The 21345-nt window shown below is 39.1% G+C and overlaps 1 long non-coding RNA gene across 6 annotated transcripts in view; it reads left to right on the top strand.

The window, feature by feature from the left end:
- The window catches only part of LOC121961138 (uncharacterized), a 218047-nt gene that overhangs the window by 100946 nt on the left and 95756 nt on the right, over positions 1–21345 (top strand). For all 6 annotated transcript variants that reach the window (XR_015775504.1, XR_015775500.1, XR_015775503.1 and 3 more), the window contains exon 6: positions 19924–20068. This is a non-coding gene — a long non-coding RNA (uncharacterized LOC121961138). The remainder of the gene's footprint in view (positions 1–19923; positions 20069–21345) is intronic.

Raw genomic sequence — 21345 nt, 5'->3', positions numbered from 1 at the left:
CTGATTACGTTCAGAAACATGGGGAAAAAACAAATGAGGTACTTGGCAAGAAATGCCCACCTATCTATCTATCTATCTATCTATCAATACATATATATATAATTTTTTTCCACATAATTATTTTATTTTTAGCTGAATTTTTAAGGTCATTCCTTTTTAAAAAACAAATATATATATATATATATATTTTTTTTAATTTAACCTTTTTTGGGTGGGGGGTTGCTAGTGTTCAGGTTAGTTTCTTGGACTTTTTGCTAATTTCTTGCTAATTTCTGGGTCATATTTTATACTGCCTTTTTTCCCATGTTTTTTTTTTTTAAAGAAATCAAGCCAGTTTGCCCAGTTTTCAAAGGATTAAAATAGTGCAATAGCACGTCTATAAATGAACATAGTCCGAGGGTATTCATCACCACAGCAGCTGCCAAAACAAGGATTATGCTAAATTAACACTACTGATACAACAGATTATATATTCTGAAAACGCAGCCCCATTTGAAATAATTTCCATTATTCCTGACAAGACTAGATTTTCTGGAACAGACCCTCCTTGGAAAAGTTAATCAGGTATACACTTTTCCCACTGACTGATGTATCTTCACCTCTACTTACTCTAAATTTGCTCCTAATTGTGTTTTCAATCCATCCCATGTGTTCATTTACAAATTTTTCTCTGTGCACCCCTCTCACATGACCAATCTGGTGTCCCAACCCCCAGTGTTCCTATTGATTGCTTGTTATTCAGTGAACCAAGAAGCTTACTCTACTGTTCCAGTCACCAGGTCACTATGGATGGAAGAGATATCCAATAAATCCCTAAAATGCACTGAGAGTAAACCCGTAGAGGAGGCTGGAGCAGGTGAAGTGTTTTTTGAAGTTGTAATGAGATGCGAGGTGAGCGTCTGAAGGCAGGTGGTGTATTAAAAACCACATGAAATGCAGGAAGGGCATTTGGGACAAGCAAGCTGGCTGTGATAACGAGGGAACAGCGAGAGACAAGAGCGGTGTTAGTGGCGGGTCGAGTAGCCTGGAGACTGGGGATTAAGGAGGGGCATTTTAATCAAGTTGTCTCCAAAGAAAAAAAATAATACTGCTGTGTGAGATATCATCATTGTGTTTTGTTCGGTGTATTCAAGGAGCTCTACCTCAAACTGATTGAGAAATGTTTGTTTTACCTCTTTTGTGGTCTTTCTTACTTTCCGTTATGAAGCACAGTTTTGACAACAGTTTTCTGTATTTAACACATGTAGAAATAGTAAACAAGATACTGAAGTTTAACGAGCAGCCAGCCTACATTTGGGACATTAGACCATTAGACCAACTTCTGGCCTATCAGAGCATCATTGTCAGTCATGAGTCCAAACGCAAAGATGACTACCAAGGAGAAAAACAGGGCTTGGATAAGTCATCCTGTTTGTGCTGCTTTTGTGCAATTGAGAGTAGCCTACATAAAAATGCAGGCTCTATTGCCTTTCCTGTCCCGGGTAGACTAAATGTTGCAATTTTAAACATTTTTACTTACATTTTTGGATCTAAAAACATTGGGAAGTATGTATTCAAATTAGAAGGTGCATATAAATATTTTTCTAGATTTTAATGTTAAAAAAAAGGTGATATGTGAACGAATAAATTCAAAAATTCATTTTCAAAATTTTTTTTTTCATTGCAATGAATTCAGCGGTGCTGAAATTTCTATATTAACTATGCAATGGCTGTTAAAATTTAAAAACGTATATCTGTTATTTGCTGCCATAGCCATCCAGTAACCATCTGGTGTGCAGAGCGTTAGTTGAGTATTACTGCATTACAATATCACACTACCAGAAGGATCTCGCTCGTTAAGTTTGGACGGATGAGGCTAAAATCTGACGTTCTTAGGATCATTGTTGTTGCTTTTTAAATTGATGACCTTTGCTCTGGCTTTAAACACATGTTCTGTTAATGTAAAAATATCCCTTGCCTGATTAAATTACATACAAACTCAATCCTTTAGTAGATTTCATGGAAGAAAGACAGGACATGACTACAAAACAATTTGAAAGTATTTACTGTCTTTGTCACAATGAGAATTCTGAGAATTTAGGTCAAATGGTTAATTTGAGAATCTGTCTACTCTGAAAATGTCTGATGGATTTGCTAAACAAGGTCACCCTGACCCGTTCTGACTACACCAACCTGGTGGAAAATAAATGTAGGACTGCAACCGCTGATTATAACCTTGGAGTCTTTGAGTTGTAGGGTTTGTGTTTGGATCGGTGTAGGAAACTCATGTATTAAATAACATCCATGGGGGAGAATACTGTTGTTGACACTGCTGCGGATGAATATGGAGATGATAAAATTATCTCTCTAGGGTTCTAGATTGTGGATTTGAATTGCAAAAGGTAATTTTCATAACTATTGCATTGGAAAATCTAATGAGTTTTAACTATCAGAGAGATCATGTTGGGGCGGGTGAGTCAGCTATACTCGCTTAAAGTAGCCGAGATGTTGGTGAAGTAAATGTTTTCATGGTGCAAAAAAGATGCTTAAGATTATGGATCATAGTAGTCATTCTATTCACTATTTGTATCCATAGTAAGCTTTGCACTGGCTCCTTGTTTCATCAGTTTTCTGGCTCCTCTCAGCAAAAACAAGTTTTAACAGCCACCCACTGTTTAATATGTTTTAATACTTGCTAATAAAATGTTGAGCAAATAAATGATGTTGTTTATGAGCACCACAGTGTCCGTCAGTCCGACTGCAATCAAACTGTCAAATGATTTCCTTGCCTTCTCAGCAGTGTTACCCTCTTCCACAGTGATGATGACATCTATCATCTATTCCTGGCAGAACAGAATGTGCTACTGTACATAAAAATTTGAATATATTTGATTGGTGGATGTTGTTGCCAGGCTGCAAAGTTGGATGCGGATGAAAAGCACAACACACAGACATTCTTCTTAACTTTGATCAAATATTTGCTCGCCTTCCTCCCACAACGCATTTTCTTTTGTGTCATTGCCTGGAGGTTACTTCTGATCAGATTTGTTTTGCATAAATGTGTAACAACATCACCGAATCCTTGATTTCTCAGTATGAGCGTCGTCTCCCTCTGCACTAATAACGGCTCGTCTCTTATAAACAATCACTAATATGTTAAATATGTAAAACAGTGCCTCTCCTATTTACCAACTGTCTCTGCAGAGCATGTCTTCATCCCACGTCATACGTAATAATAATGTGCTAAATAGCATTGTCAACACGATTATTTGAAGTCGGCTGGCCTATATTTATTCATATACATTGAAGTCTGATTAGGGGTTGATTAAAAGTTGAAGTCTAAAAGTCATGTACCTCTTTCTGGAAAGATGAAAAAAGTATATATATATATATGTGTGTGTATATATATATATATATATATATATATATATATATAATGTCAAAAAAAAGTCTGCATTTCTGTAATTATATTTTTAGAATATTGTATTTTTTTTTGTCCTTTAAGTGACGGAGAAGAGCTTTAAACCTTGTTAAAAGATAAACCATCAAAAGACAAGCAGAAATTATTTTGGTATCACATGCAGCACCCTGTTTGTATTTACACCAAAGAAAAATAGTGTTATAAAAGTGCATTTTTAGAGTGTTTTAGAGTGTTTTAGAGCGACGTCCCGGTGTTGGTTGTCATGCGCTGTTGTTGCCTAAACATAACCATGTGCAGCATAATCTGATTTAAATGGACCTTTTTTGGGCTTTTGTGTGCAACTTTCATAGGAATGAATGGGGCCCCACCCCCAAACGTGTATCCAGTTCTCTTTATATATCTATGCCCCACATGCTGGAATCGTTAGCATGCCCAGCTAGCTTTCGTTTAGTTATAAAAGCCTTGTTCATGACTCGCATATGCACTTCGTAGTTTTTTACTAACCGTGTGGGAGCCAAATGCTAGGTTATAGGAGTTTTTGCAGTTCTGTTCAGCTCTTTATTTGATTTGGGGAGGTTTACACTCCCCTAACCCTTGCCAACATTAGTCAAGATAGTGTTTTGTTAGCTTAACACTCATCATGCATTTGGACTGGTTAGCGCTACACTGCAGAACAAGAAAAAACCCAAAATGCTTTCTTATTTCATCTATGTGGACGATCAACTAGAGAAGATGCTAACTGCTTTCCCGGGACACACAACCTTAGCCTCTCTATTTTCTTAAAGATATAAGTATGTAGCCATCACATTTTTAGTGAAGAGCGCTTTTTACCAAAAATGCATTTTGAAACAAGTCAGGAGAAAATATGAATAAGTAAGCTGAAGACAGCGTTTTCAACCAACCCATGGAGCTAACTTTGGAGGTAACTGTTGGCACTTTAGCCACCAAAATCAACAGTAGAAAAAAGCCTTTTTTCCTTCCGATGTCTAAATGCAACAACCCACTGTTACAAACAATCGAGAGGTAACTGTGCCGTGTTATCACTGATAACTGCATGTGAGCCATGTGAGAACAGAAAGCTTTTCCTGCTGAGGGTTTAGTGTAGCTGTTATCAGGAGCAGGATACCAGAGCTAATATAGGGATGTTCATTGTCTTGGCTGACCCCTTATCACACAAACATGGTCATTATTTGTTTATATAACTTGTGAGCTGTACAGGCAGTTGTTTCTGTGTATCTGTTATATGAAGAGATGGAAAATGGCTTTCTTTCAGTAGGCGGGCGTTAGAGGAGCTTATGCCAGTTCTCTCTGAGCTGGACTGGTTATGTTGAAAGTTAAAAATCCCACGCACAATGTATACTGCTACATGTGGACAGACAGGCAGACAGGCGTTTTGATACAAGCTCTTCAAAGAGGAGAGCGACTCTGAGGTCAGGACAAACTGAGGAACGTTTAACTGATAATGATGATGGAGACATACTCATCCACTCAATTAGCAGTGAGATGTTTTCTTTAAATGCCCAAACAAAAAATGATGTTAAGCCATTATTGTTAATAAAAGCTAGTGTGGGGTTGATTTTATGTGTTCGTCAATATCAGAGCTTTTACAGAAATGATTTAAAGTAAGTTTCGAATATGCACTTTGTATGAGGTGGGTGATGAGCAGCAAGTAGAAAATGTTGGCTTTGTATGTTTGCAACATTCAATAGTGTCATATCAACACTCAAAGTGACATAATATATGAACTGAGTTTGTCATCGGGAGGTGTAGGAGGTAGTGGATTGTGTGTTATCTCAGCGAAGTGTTATCTTTGACATCAGCAAACATCAAAACAAATTGAGTTAATGCTGCAGCATCCCGTCAGTGTGTTTCCAGCAATTTTTAGGTTTCAAAAGTATGTTTTGTACTGACCTGTCCATACGTTTCCAGGTGCTTTTTATGTTCCAAACCTGGGTGTTTGCAACACATTAACGGGGCTAGTGCCACGAAAAGTGTTTTTTATTTCTTTTCTTACAGAGACATGACATGCTGCTTTTCCTTCTATGAATTTTGTGCCTAAACCTAACCACGTGTTAACCACAGCTTTGTTCAAATGTAAAGTTTCAACATATCCACTACATAATAGCATGCAAATGTAGCATATCTGTGGTACAATGCCATCATGTATTGTGCTGTCTTGTTTGTGTCGAGACAAACAAAAACATTCAGTTGCTTCACTTTTGGGTGTAAACTTAAATCAAAACAAAAATTGTAAAAATAGCACCTTGGAACAAACATAATGTTTCCCCATTCTAAAAAAAAAAAAGACTATTCAAATGTCTTTGATACGATTAAAATTGGCTTCAAGTGTTCAAACAGCAGTAGCCTTGAATGGGAGTTTTACAACAATAACAGCACACTTGGGAATACAAGCCATTCTGCTACAGCAAGTATTTTACTCCTACTTTCAACTTTAAAAAAAAAAAGCCAGGGAAGCAAATTTAATTACTTTTACTTTTTACAGTAAATTTTTGGTTAACCCGCAATACTGGCGGTAATATGTTGCTAATTTATCAGCATAGATCCAGGGACAGCTGATGAATCGTACCTGGTAAGAAGTCCATGCTGGTGATTAGAGCTAGATTAATACCTTGTCCTCTGGTGTGAAGCCATTTACACTGATTTAGGAAAGAACTATCAGTAGATACTCACCACGGTCCTATTGGCAGCCAGCAAGATGGTCATTACTAATCTAAAGGCACCTGCGGGAGGGCAAAAAGGAGTGAACGGATGTGAGTGTTTCCATGCGTGTGTGTGTGTGTGTGTACGTGCGTGTGTGTGTGTGTGCAGTGCGGAAAGGTTGAGACATTGCGACGGGGTCACACTTATAAGATGTGGAGGTCAACGGCAAAGATCAGTTAAGGTCAATCCTGTAATGGGAGCCATTTTTCATTAGGCGCATTTCTCATCCCGGGCCTCCACGTGGCAGCAAGAGTGAGGTAGTGAACTGCAGAAAATGGCATTTCAATGTGCGTAACCTCTCGCCTTGCAACGTCCCCTCTTGACAGGGAATGGCAGGTCCTTCTCATCTCTCTCAGGCTGGCTCGTATATCACTCACAGCTCTTGCCCACCTCTCCATCCCGGGAGACGGAGGCCTGAGAGAGCGAGAGGAAGAGTGCGGGTGATGTGGGTGGACTGCTCTTCAATCTAGCAGCTACTCAACAATCAGCAACACATCTATCACCAGCCCTAAAAGTAATTTTGAACCGACTGACACACATGCGCGCGTCTCCCCGGCCTGTGATATAGATGAATTGTAGATGACAGCCACTGCGCTGCCTTGAACACTTAAAAAGGCATATCGACTCCCTTTATGACGCATCAGTCCAGCACATAGACCAAGCCGGTGAGGATGAAAAGGACTGCAGTGTTGTCCTCTGTAGAGCAAGACAGTCCAGCCACTTGGTGGCACTAGCAGCCAAAATCAATGAGAGAAAACAGAAGGCAGCGTGTCTGGAAAAAACAGATAGAGCTGTATGAATATTCTGTTTCCATAACAAAGCATCAAGAATGAACAGCAGGCAAAGGACTATCAAAATAAATCATGTGCTGTGAACATCTTATTAAAGATGAATATTTCAGTTTTGGGGGCTGCTGTGGGAGCAGTACGGTCTGCCAGGAGCACTGTGGGTGACTTCATGTGAGGTGGTGGGAGCCTGTGCACAAACACCATGCACATGCAGCGAATGCATTCTTTGCATCTGATAGAGAGCCCCTCTGTGTGCCAGTGCTCCTTTCCCTTTCACTTTCCTCCCTGCTTCACACTGGCTGAAAGACACACTTTTTTCTCTCAAGCTTGAGAAAATCAAATACACAATAGCAGGACACATGGACAAGGTCTTCCACAAATGGCAACCTTTTCTGTCTTATTTGTCCAATTTACAGGCCCTGCCCGACTAACTGCTGGTTTTATTACATTTTTGTTAAGTCTATGTGCTCTTTTCACTGTAAATGATCCATAGTTTGGGGTGTGGATGCTGGTGTGCTTGGATTCTTGTCTTTTGTTTGGTTAGTTTATTTTGCTTCATTTCTGACCTTTTTAGTTTAATGTTGTTTTCCTCCTTTTTTTTCTCTTTCTCATGTTTGAATATTTCCTGAATATGTACAACTTAAATACTTAGCTTAAATATTTTTATAAATATTGTTTTAAAAAAAAGATGTGCATTGGCACATTTATTGATATATTAATTTGGAATATTCTTTTTTAAAAAAAATGACAGAAAAAAGCCCTCTGTGTGCCAGCACTCCTTTTACTTTCAGGCTCCTGTTACTAGCAATTAGAAGTGCAACACTTTCTGAGGACAGAGGGGAAGCTAGTTTGTGATTCAGGTCGTGCTTGAGCCTAAATGTCATTGGCCAGAGTGCAGCAGGTTAATTGAAGGCATCTTGTCATCATGGCCTGCTTTGCTGAGAAGGAGGATGACCTGCTCTAAAATCTGATTGGGCGCTCTTAACACTCACATGCACACATTTTGCATCTACCCTCTCCTTCCTGCTGTGCTGCTGTTCAATAATAATCAGGGCATTTGCATTCATTATTACCATTAAGGTGGAACAATCAGAACACAGACAATGTAAAAGAAGCCCATGCTTTTTTTTAACCCATGAATTAGATTTTTCTGCCCATCCAGGCTAGACTTGAAATAATGAGTTGATTTATCAATTAGTCAGTAATTTCATCATTTAAAACCCCCTCTGTTTAAAAAATGCATTTTGCTCATTGTTCCATCACTGGGATGTTTGACCTTCTCGTGCAGAATGATGTATGGGCGGAGTTTGACACCGAAGGCTGTTTTCAAATTCATCTGCCGAGTGGGGAAAGTTTCTCTGTGCTCACCTTAAATATCAGTTTAAGTGATTTATTAAGCAAAAAATGTCAGACAGTGTGTGATTCCAGGCTTTCAAATATGAGGTCATGCTGTTTTTTTCTCTATTTAATATCAGTGAATTGAATATCTTTGGGTTTTGGACTGTTAATCGAAGAGAAGAAACTATTTCAAGAGGTCACCTTTTGATCTGGGAAATATTGCTTTCTGGCCTGTCACGACAATTATGTTATTGACTTATTTTACAATATATGGACGTGATATCGATCTTATGCTGACCTTGTTATTGTTATCGTAAGAATGCCACCAACATTTTAGCCAATATGATGCCAGAATAAGCATATTAGTCACAGCAACCCTCACCCCCCCACCCTTATTTTCTCTACACCCCACCCACTCACACGAGTTCTGAGGAAAATAAGAGATAGAAGATAAAACAGTTAAAAAATAATAAAAAATAATTTAAAAGATTTAAAATAATATAATGATAAAAAGACCATGAGTTTAAAAAATATTAAGTTACAAGTACTTGGAAAAATAAGATTTTTAGTTTGGATTTAAAAAAACAAAACAAAAAATTAAATTAATTGAATTTTGGGCAACTCGAAAAGGTATTATAATTTGATATTTTTTGTTCCTTCTGTCTTTCTTTTCTGTCTTTTCTGTCTTTCTTTTCTTTCTCTCTTTCTTTCTGTCTTTCTTTCTATCTATCTATCTGTCTATGTTTTTCTCTTTCTCTCTCTTAAATAAACAATATTATTGTCATTTTGAGACCATTTTATGCCACTGATAACTTCATAATGGATATATATATATATATGTATATATATTATTTCTGGGACAGTATATCCACCAAAAACAGTAATTACTTTGACAGTCCTAGACACTTATTTTCTGACATTTTATAGATCTAGAATATGCCATTATTAGATCATTTGTAAAAAAATAAAATTAGATGAATGAATACCGAAGTTAGTAGAAAGATGCAACCCTAATCCAGAACAGTTACTTTCATTCTTAAATACTCATTGATCAGGGGTCTTTCTTATAGCAGAATGCCCATTTTACAGGTAGATATCTGTCAATGATCTGATACAAAAGCAGACAGTAAGGGTTAGGGGTTGTGGTTAGTGTGGGACAAATGTAACAGTCATTTCAATTCTAAACAAATTATTAGCAGTGCTAATGTGTTTCCACTGCAGTGTGTTTTTTGGTGCAGCTCGCTCTGCTCTGGTGAGAAGTCTGAAGCTGTTCCTCTTTATAAATATTAATTTTCTCATCTTTCTTTGCCAAAGCCGGAGGCGTCCAGCACAGGTGTTTAGTGAATAACACAGAGGACGACCGGCTAACTGCAGCAGAAACAGGAAGTCGCTGTAATGACTGCCGTCCCTAGTGCAGCCTGGGTAATAATCAGCACTCGTTTGTCATAATAGCAGGTAAATACTCAAGTAGTGCTCGCAGTAGGACGCTGGCAGCAGCGGCGGCCCACAATAATTTTTCACTTATTTTTATTAAGTGAACAGGCAGGCCCGGTCGCTCTCTGTGGCTTGTTAGTGTTTACAGGCACGGCAGCGGGAATGAAAAGGGCGAGTCATGGCAGCATAGCAAAAGCCAGATTCAAACTCGGGTCGAAGTACACGGGTGGTTGCATGAGTGCAGTCAACCATCAGGGGTCTGCATGAATTATTCATGAGGCTGTTTATAGTATTGTTTACAACCTTCCTTTTGCTGATTGCTTGTTGGTAAAAAAAAAAAAAAAAAAAATCAATGACTCTATATTTAGTGCATGATGATTTAATAACAGAGGAAGTAAGACGTTATTGCGAAAGGGAGAAATTGTGTTGCTCGGGCTCTCGCTGGCTGGTTATGAAATGTACAAAGCCAAAGCCCGAGGCAAAGTTTCTCTGTTGTGCTTGCCATCTCAGTGAAGAAACTCTGAGATAAGACAAATGGTTCAAATGACCTTTGAAAAGATCACCATCTCTCAGTTCGCCTGAGAGAGAGAGAAAGCAAGAGGGAGAGAGCAGAAAGCGAGGGGGCTATTTCTATATAGTGAGGCATAAAAGTGTATTCCCAAACTGTGTGTGTGTGTGTGTGTGTGTGTGTGTGTGCCCAATTCGTCTTCCCCCTCTGAATGCATTCTGCTCCATTTATACAAGTGAAGTTTATTTTTCTCTGTCGAGGACTCAAGTGAGGCAGAAGAAGCCAAAAGGGAGGTGGCTTAAAGTCTGCGTTCATCACTCATTAACAGACAACTTTTGTGATTTTCTTTCATTACTCTGTTTTAATGAACTTAAGTTGGCGCTCAATGCAGAAGGTCTCTCTGCACTGTGAGCTGCTAGCTCTGCCGGCCACATGGGCCTTTCATGGTGCTCATTACGGTTCAGTCCTGGGAGAGTCCGTGTAGCTGGCCAGCTCTCAGTTGTACGCCCACCCCCACCACCAGCTATTCATCTATGTTTGAAATTTCGTCTCCATGGTGCGAGGGGAGACATCCTGTTACAAAAGTGTCGTGAAGAGTTGACAGATGTTAAAAGACTCGACAAAAGTGTAAAAAAAAGATTAAGGTGGAAGCAAGGGCAGGCTTTTTTAATCAGTTTCTTTGTTTTTGTGAAAAGTGTGCACATAAATTTTGAATACTCACTGTGTATATATATATATATATATATATATATATATATATATATAAACCAGAAGCAGCTCACCTCACTTCTTTATCTTTAATACATACAGTACATACCCAGTGCTCTGACATACTCTCATCATCCAGTCAGATAAAGTCATCTTGTATATGTTTTTACAAAATTGCTCCTTAAATGAATAGGCCTAACTTCAGCATGGCTGTAGACTCTTAGGGTCATGTCTAACAGCTGGTGCAAAGTGTTGCACAGTGCAGCATTACTGTTATTGCTAGTTTCCAGGGCTGTGCCTGACTTACAATTATGTCAGTCCAATCATATTTGGCTGTTTAAAGCGAATATTCAATGATCAAGTTTTAAAGTTTTAACAGGCTCAGCAAGATGTCGAATATAAGCCAGAGATTGTACTGTATAAACTTGCTGTGAGCTGTATAGCCACCACTTCTTGTCATAATCTCCCTTTTCCTCTGTGATGCTGTCTGCATGTCACTAGCTGCAAAGAGTAGCATGAAAGTCAAGAGCACTCACTCCGCAGCAAAATCTGGGGACCAAAACGTACCAAGAAGCACACTGACAAACAAACAAAAAAAAAAAACGACTGCTTGACTGAAATCTCAGTTGACTGAGGTAACTCAGGGGCAGCCCTATACTAGTTTCAGACAGATGGACTTTTTTTTTCTTTTTCTTTTTCATTTTTAAGGCCAGGGCCTACTTTGTGTAGTAGGCAGCAAATGTACTTGTGCCCATGGGCACACCCATTGATGTGTAGGTCCTAAAATGAGGTGTGGTCAGTTGCAATGTTGGTGTATTGCTATATTGAGGCAGGAGAAAGCAGTTGGGCCACTGACCAACAGAAACCTGTTCTGGCACAGTATTTTCCTATAATTTAGAAGATTAAGATACACCTAAATAGGTGGTTTCAAAATAGGATGAATGGATGGGTTGTTGGATGAAATAGTACATCATTAATGAGGACAATTCTACAATATGAACATAGGAAAGAGCAGAGCACAGATGCAGCGTAACTTCATTAATTATTTCAGAAGCTAAAAGTTAAGTTCTTTCTCCTCTGTCAAATTTATAACTACAGTTTTTAGTTTAGTACTTAAATATCCCACAATATTTGTTGCAGTGACATTACTGCTCTCACTGCATTACTCTCATCAGTTTGGTGGAATTCATGTGCCCAAAACACACCTATGAATTATTAAGGGAGTAAATACAACCCCTTTGCCCTTTGTGCCCATATTATGCATTGTTTAACTAGCGAAAGTGGTGCTGGAAACACTCTTAATGCACTTTTGCCCATGTGCTATAGATCGTTAAAATATGGCCCTTAGTCTATTTTGCCCCCTTACTATCATAGTTAAAAATCTGTCCAGATATTGTCTTCTTTCTGTCCAGCTTCCAAAATCAAGACCAGAAAAGGAGCTGGATAAATATGTTAATATGCTCATTTGAGTAACCTTTAATTATTACCAGGGGCTCACAGCAATAATCTTAACGAGTATTTTCCTCATCAGTGGGGGTTGTTGGGGCAGCCCAAGAGACAGACTGCAGTCACAATTAGGAGCTGAAAAAAGTATTTAACCTCCTCTGCATGTTTTTGGTTCTCTGTGTTTTTATTTATCATCAACAATCTCTTGGAAGATAATTACCAGCAATCAAAGATAAGTCACTAAAGGACAGTGCTGAAAATATAGTAAATATGCTAATAGGGCCTTCATTATCTATCATTAAGAATCAGTCAGGTTTACATAAAATTTCTCATTTCTTTTTGTTATAATAACCTTATCAGGGAAATATATATGTATATGTGTGTGTGTGTGTGTGTGTGTGTGTGTGTGTGTGTATGACTACTTATCCTTAAATCTTTGTGTAAATATTTTGTAAATGCACCAATAGTCAACCCTACAAAATTGCAAAATTGGCCCAATATTGATTATAAGGTATTTGGTCAAAAAATGACATGACACTTGATTGTCTCTTATACAGTGGTTCCCAACTGGTCCAGCCAGTGGGTCCAGATTTCCCATCATACAGTAGTTCAAGGTCCACACATTGGATAAAATACCACATTTTCAATTTTATTTCACAAATTGTAAACAACATTTTGGCTTAGAACACAAAGAAATAAAACATATTGCAAGAATAAATGGAAACAGTACTTCAAAATAAAAGCTACGTGCTGGAAAGCCACTGTACTTAAAATTAAAGTGTATTAGCAGTGCGTATTATTATAAAAACTTGGCATGTTCACAAGTCACTTGCGGCCCATTTAGAATGGACATGCAACCCACTTTTGGACCATAACCCACCAGTTTGGAACCACTGCTCTAATATACATTGCCCTAATATATATCGGTGGCACAATTTCAGTACCAAAACCAAACCCACGTTCTTGCACAAGTGTTTCAATGAAAAGAGATACTTTTTTTAGCCACTTGATATTATGAGTCTCATAGTATCGGTTGCTGTAAACTGGGAGTTTACTGTAGCAGTGATTCTGCTGCACTGACTGCTGGGTAAGTACATCAGCTAAATGCTTATTTGTGTTATGTGCGGTGCCACAACAGGGTATTTCCTGGCTCACGAAATTAAAATGTAGAACGACTCGTGCTTCAACATGATGTAACCTATTAAAATTGCGCGCGTGTGTGTGTGTGTGTATTTGTATGTGCAGCATGAGGGGAATACTAGGAGGAGATGAAGTCCGGACAGCAGTATCACTTGTGTCCCAATTAGCAATGCCAGGTTTTGAATGGGTCTTTAACCTTAGCAGAGCTTAATCATGTAATTAACGGGAAGGGAGGGGGGACTGACTGTCTAACGCTACCCTCTGCTAGAGATATTCCCTCCAAAACATCGTCTAGGCTCCATGTTTTCAGAGACAAAGACATCATTAGTGACCTTTAAGACAAGGAGAGGGTTTGCTACCTAAGGCATTAGTCTTTTATTTAGCTGGGCGCAGTTCTAAATGAACGCCTTATTGTTATTCTGCACATGTGCACGTTAATGTGTTATGTGTGGGTTTGTGAAACACCTACTTCGCTGTCACGACTGCCCATCCAGGGTCTCCGCTGATGGCTGATTACCCACCGCTGGCATTTGAGCAGCGGAAGCGGGGCCGCGATCTCTCCAACACGGACGGGCCGCACATCAAGCTGGCTTGAGTGGTTGTTTACAGCGGCCTTGCTTTTAATTGCTCATCAAATTATTAGCTTAATGATAAGACAAGGGAGATTGAAAGGGACATATGGATTCGGACAGTGGCCATCAAAAAGCTGCCAACCACACGTTGCGGTTTTTGCGTGCGCACGGTTTATATTAGCTAAACAAGCTGAAACCTATTTAGCAGTAATCAGCAGAAGCACCATGGAAGATAAAAATCAGCCGTGGGCATTATTCTCCCTTCAGCCTTCAAGAGTGACAGGCCTATTATACAGTGCATGGAATTTATGAGATGATCATCTTTGATGGCCTGGATGTCCGTCGTTCGCTGTAATGTTTTCTATGGTAATGATGCTTCCCCTCTGCCTTTGACCACAAAACCGCCATCCGCCTTGTGACTCCATCTCTCTGCTGAAAAGTGATTGTTGACGGCTCCATTAAAGGGTGAAAAAATATTTTCTTTTCCCTCCACCCCCTCCTCCCACCCACTCAGAAGCTTTATATTCACTCGTCAACCAAGCTTATTTATGTCGCCGTCTTCAGCACGGGGATGCATCGGGTTTGAACTTGTCGCTTTAATGGGGACGGGGGTGATTTGAAACGACCTTGATACAACTTCTGCGCACGGGGGATGTAATGTCGCCGTGGGATTGTACAGGGAATCAAAAGCGGTGGCCTGGAACAGCGTGCACTCACTGTTGGTCATTATGGCTGCCCTATAACCAAGCCACAAATCTGCCATCCATCAGAGGTGTAAAACCATCTCATCTGTCTAATGAAAAAACTGTCATGTTGTGCGTCAGATTTATATTGATGCATCAGTGGTAGGTGATATACCTTCAAATGGATTTGCTTAAGGGTGCATACTCAGAACACTCATCGGTTTCTATCTGGAAAGTGAGACCTCCTAAAGACCAGGATTAACCTGTGAGGGTGGCCAGGGGCAAAACATTAGCCATGGGCTTCTTCTGATCCCCTTTTCACTTTTAGGTTTACATAAAAGCTCATGGTAACTTTATCATATTTCCCCTTTAGCCCCAGACTCCAACTCCTGCGATGATGGAATACTATCCTGCTCATTCAATTAAACACTCTAAAATATGCACTCTTTAGGTATACTATTAACTAGGAAAAATAACAATTAATCGACAACCAATGAATCAGTCATTAAGAATTTAATTGAATTTGTGATATTTAATCGATTAGTCAACAGGATAGAAATTTCTGCTGTGTGGGGGGAACACCGAGAACAGCCGAGCACACACTCTGTGGATTGACACTTGGAACGCAACAATAGTCAATCAGGAAGCAAGACGACTGAAGACAGAAGCACAACAAACAAAGAGACATGGTGACGGTGATAAACGCAAAGCATAAAATGAGCTGAAGAAATGGAGGACCAACTTGTTGATTTGTGGCAAAAACACAAGTTTTTGTACAAAGCTTCCTGTTAAACATACCACAATCAAACTGACATAGATAGTTGGACAAAAATTGCTACTTCAATGGATGTACCAGGTAGTTAACAGCTAGCTACATTTAGTTCGTTGTCCGCCATGTTTGCTTACTCTAAACTCACGTATGACCACACGATATTTTGAATTTTGAGAGTCAAGTCTCTGGTTGTTGGTGGACAGAATCTGTCAGTGTGTGATGTGCTGTGTTGGTCATCTCGTTGCACACCTCACACTATAAGAAAAAAAACTGTTAAAGCTGTCATTATTTGTCATTGTGTGCGGTCTTTAGTTGACAGGATTGGTTCCTTGGGTTTGTGATGTAACAAATCCTGGCTGTCTGAATCTGTGTTTTTGAAACTCATTTGTACACTGCAGTTCCCAGAAAAAGAAATCCTAAGCCACGGCATTGGCTGCTTATTTTGCTCATATCTCTTGTAGCATATAAAAAAACAAGTGTTTAAAAGGTGGAAAACTTGATTTTCACTGAAGTTGGCCTCAAAAGTTTTGCAAAAGAAAAATGTGTTAACAAGTGTGCTGAAAGTGATTTGAAGCTGTAAATGCAGTCATATTCTACCCACTGCATATAAAAGTAAGAATGTCACTCCAGTGTTCTCGCAAACAAAACCCATCTCCCTCATCATCCATGTTTCAAACTTGATTTATTGCCGACTCAAACAACAGATAGAATATGAAATCTGACCTCTGAGGTTTGGATCTTTTGACACCTGTTTTTCACTCTGGGAATCATAGCAGTAATTGCTTTTGAGGGGTCCCTGATCCATTTACACCGCACTCTGCCTTCCAAAGCCGGAAACATGATTTGTATTTGACACATGTCCTCTTTTCATCTTCTGTTATGTCGCTGCCGTCTTTGTGATGATGTTTATTTGGGGTAGGCGTTGCTTTTGAGTATGAGACCCTCGGGGACGGGGGGTTTTGATCTGTGAGACAGCGCTAGTTTTTATTTGTGATTTGTTACTTTTATGCTTGATCCACGCACTTTAAGAAATACATTTTTACAAATACAATGCGCGCATCATTGAAAAGATTTAGAAAACACAGATGAGTCGATAAAATGAACTTCCAAAAAAACAAAACATTTTACTCTAAAAGAATTATCTATAAAAACAATTCTTCCTGGGGAGTTATGGCACCCTTTTTTCTTGCATTGTACACAAACGCTTTGTAATTATACCAAACACTGAACCACACAAACACACAGGAAGCAGACACTATAAACACTTGATTTGCAATCCAATATCCTCTCTGTTTTTCTCCACTTTGGATCTTGAATATGGAGGTGTGCATTCCAATTATCTGTCGTTGAAAAACGAATGCCAAAGAGTGAAAACAACATCCTACAAAAGAAGAAGAAGGAGAATTTGTCTCTTAGCTGCAGGGGATTCATTTAGACGAAGAATTGGAGAGCAGTGGACGGAAAGGGACCGATCAAACGTTCCCGCTGTCTTGTGGTGGGTGTGCAGTGGCCAAGTCATTGGCATCCACACAAGAATTGGACTCTGAAATTTAGCAAACATCTTTTTTTCTCATTTGTTAGCTTCCAAGCCTTTTCAATCCATTTATCAAAGCAGCCACCGACATTATTTCTACCCTCTGTTTTCTCCTGTTCCTCTATATTTATTACTGCCTCAGTCTCTTTGGATGATGTTAAAATCAATGCCAAGTCCATGCTTGTGTCCTTGTGCAAAACATTTCTTCCCTGAGTTGTCTTGGAGAGAGCAAACTTATCCAGAGTGGGAGCACAGAGATCAAGTCTTAGCTGTTTGAAATGTGTGATTGATGTTTCTCAGGTCAGACACAGACGCCTTTGTTTTGATGTAAATGGTAATTCTTTGTTCTTTTGTTCTATTGTTTCGCAATTGTACTTCTATAAAGGACACGCAGATACATACTGAGGGAGATCTTTTATCCCCCACGTCTTTAATACTGGCTGATTTATCCTGGCGGAGCACAAGGACGATAGCCTCCTCGGGCTGTGAATCATTCTTGCCAGCTGACTCTAATCACCAGCTAATTAATAGTTGATGTGCCGGCTTACAAAAACACGACTGCTATTAACCTGTACATGCTATTGATTTAGCCTTGCTTTAGGTGCTCTGGTGGATTCTTCAGGGAAAATGAACGTCGGGGTGAGCGGAGGTTCTGATATTCTAGGAAATCAAAGTTGAGAGTGTTTAAGAGTGGCCTCAAGAAGTTGAAGATGGAGACTGGTGTTGCCCTGAGTCTTATATTCACTGTTGGATCTACAGTTTATTTCAGGAAAGGCCTGGTCACAGCACCATTGAAACGGTGAAATTTGTTCACTGAAAAAAAAGAATTGTTAAACTAACTTAAAATAATTACTACAGTCAGTAACACATAAAGGGATTATGTTTTTTTTACACCAAGTTATCAAGTTCAGTTGACACAAATGCTTGGAAATCGAGTTGAGTAAACTTTTGTTTACGTGTTACCGCTTGAAATAATTATTTCAAGTTGGTTAACAATTCTCTTACATCACTCTTGACCAATAGCAAGCTGTCTTGACAACGCTGACCTTTGCAAAACCAAAGGAAGTCCAAAATAGCTTCTCAGCTGTGTTGCACAAATTGTATTTCCAACAGAAGAGAAATAGTCTCTTGACTAGACTGCTTGAATTCATAATTTCATTAGAAACCAAGCTAACAAGCTTGCAAACTCTAAGGTATCAAGCAGCTAGCAAACTTTTTCTATATTTTTCTATTATGCATTATGAAGGCATTCGTAGTGAATTATAATGCATTTATAATGCTTTATGACTACACTTATTAAACTACATAATGCTTAGTGATGCACTATATCAGCAATCATATAATATCATAAATGTGACATAATGATATATAAGTGGTCAGTTGCTTATGGATGCTCTTGATTAGTTATAAACTAGAGGTTGGCTGACGGGGCTTATAATGCATTCTACATATACCTATACTCACCAATATACACATCGACAATCAAGGTCTCATATTGTGCTATAGCAGTCCATTCAGTCTCAAAAGTTTTCATTTTATGTATAAAAAGTAAGGTACATTTTCACACATTTCTAAGAATCAATGCCTTATAAGTGACTGATGCTTACCATACACAAGTATACTTTGAAAATATACAAACTGACACTCATTGACATCTAAAGACAATGTCTCAGAGAGTTTTTCTGCAACAGAATCAGATTTTGCATAGATTGGGGAACTTCAAGGGTCACTATTTGCAAGATTGTTACCTTCAAAAAGAAAAAAAACATGGACAGAAACTGATGCAGCCCTTGAAATCTCCAGTGAGTATGCTATGTGCTGTAGCTAGCTAGATAACCACTGTCCCCATTTCAAACAGGCGGTGTAGTCATTATGGCTGCCCTGTAACCTGTATGTGTAAAACTGTGGTATTTAGGGGCATCTATTGGCAGTAATAGTATATAATATATCATTATATAATAGTCAGCCATTGGAGCCATTGGCAATTTGTTCAAAATGTCTTGGATATAAGACAAAGAAAAGCAACAAATATTCTTGGGAATATTCTGCACTTTTGCTTGATACATGAATGTTAAGTTCACTATCAAAATAGATTAATATTCTTTGGATTGAATAATCAATAAACCAGTAAATTGTTTCAACTTTTTCTAGCTTCGGGTCAAAATGTGCTAAAATCACAAATTGCAACTGATCAGACATATGTTTATACAATTTTACTGAATCTTAGATGTCACCGTATTTTGAGCTGTGATTAAAATAAATAACATGTTTTGAAATGACTTATCTTAAATTTCTAAAACGGAAGTCTATAATTTGGCAGTTTTTGTACTGCGCTCGGTCTGTGTAATTGGCAGTCTGGCTGTATGGTTAACAGCTTTGTTTTAATTGCCAAAGGGTTTAAAGTGTTGTATCCTTATCACACTTATTTAACAGCAGTTTCTAAGGACTGTAATTTTCTGAGCGATGCATCTGCTGTTTAGCTTAAACAATCATTACATCAGATAAATCAGCGCTTTAGCTTTTTGACAACCTAATCTACAGCTTTTCATCACAAGCCTTTATTTGTTGCTGCCTTTTCCCCCCGCTGCCTTCATCTGCTCAGTTACATTAATAAATGAGATTTCATAGGAAGACACATTTGTGGTTAAAGTGGAGAAAAAAAAAGTCCAAATAAAACCATCTCCTTGACGACGCATGTTTTACAGCTCACCGAGAGGCCGCTGAATTAAGCGTGATGCAAACACGGCAAATTGAATCAATTTGCCTCCTCTAAGTAGATGTGATGCGTGAAGCCTGAATGCTCAAATGAATAAGAGAGAATTTCGGAGTTTAATGATGTTGTTTTTGTTTGTGCATCCCTTTCCCTCTACTTGATGAAGGTTCCAGAAGATCAGGCGTAAGGAAGAGAGATATCAGATAACAAGGCGGCGTGGAGGCGCAGCACGTGGTGTGGCATGCTCCGCCGCCGCAACCACCGGGAATGAAGTGACAGGCCGTGGTGGAGCACAGGGACAGAATCAAGAGGTGAGTGGAGCATATTAAACTGATAAGTGGCCATGCGGAAAATAGTGTGCGCCACACAGACACACAAACACGACTCAGTCCGGATGTCTTTGCGTATGTTAAAGCACATTTGCATACATGTGACCACAGACGGGAGTAGAAACTTTTGAAAGGGGGTTGTGCCGACTATGAGACAGTCTTAAAGAAGCAGAGCTCATTTAGAAACTGAATTATGCTAATAGAAAATAAAATCAATTTAAAAAAGTTAAAAAATCTGTAGTTTCTACTAGCCTACATCCATGGACCCAATTGTGGTTTTGTGTCTGTTTGTGGTCATCAACATCTCTTGGTGGTCCTTTTTCAACCTCGTGTGGTCATTTTGCAACTGATTGTGGTTGTTTTGCATCATTTAATGATGTTTGGGTCTCTCCGTAGTTGTTTTACGTGTCTTTATGGTTGTGTTGCATTTCATGTGGTTCTTTTGTGCCTCCTAGTGGTCATTTTGCACCCTTTCATAGTTGTTTTCTATAATCTTGTACTTATTTTGCGCCTCTTCGGTCTTCTTGTGCTGCCTCGTGTTTATTTTATGGCTCCTCATAGTTGTTCTGCATGTCTTTGTTGTTGTTTTTCTCCTCTCTTTAATCGTTTTGCATCTCTTTGAGTTTTTTTTCCACCTCCTTGTGGTCATTCTGTGTCTTTTTGTAGCTTTGCATCTCTTTGTTGTCATTTGATTGACATTCCAACAAGTTTTTCCATACAAAGGTAGTGGTCCAGACCCCTGGCCTGCACCTGGTAGACCTGCTTACTAATCCATCCATGATACTAAAAAGCATGGCATGTACACACATGAAGGAGGTATGAGAATTTATAAAGTAGAATGTTTTCCATGCATGAATGTGGCCAAACAGTGCGGACATTTCCCAGGGACGAGCCTGTCATCGCTGTTGACATATTGATGAAAAGTAGCCTTCCTTAGGTGCAGACGGTCTGCAACACTTAATGATCAATGTGGAACACAAAGCGCCAGCATGTGTGGACACATTGACAGGCTATGATTAAATCAACAACGGCGGCAGCATTGTAGACGACAATGATGGTAGCACTGAGGGCACTTATCAAAGGAAAGGATCAGCATAACTTACCACCGCTGCACGCATTCACAAATAGATGTTCATGGATGCTGATGGGGAAAATTAATTTGGGGCCAAAAAAGCAGCATTCATCATCAAACTGAGCGGTCATCTAACACAGAATTGTGCAGGGCTCATGAATAATTGTTTCCAAGCGTTATGTTTTGC

This window comes from Plectropomus leopardus, chromosome 22 (genome assembly GCF_026936395.1).
Source record: "Plectropomus leopardus strain MGB_pleo_1.0 chromosome 22, ASM2693639v1, whole genome shotgun sequence".
NCBI classification, from domain to species: domain Eukaryota; kingdom Metazoa; phylum Chordata; class Actinopteri; order Perciformes; family Serranidae; genus Plectropomus; species Plectropomus leopardus.
Note: the sequence above shows the minus strand (reverse complement) of the source record. Positions and strands in the feature narration are given on the sequence as shown.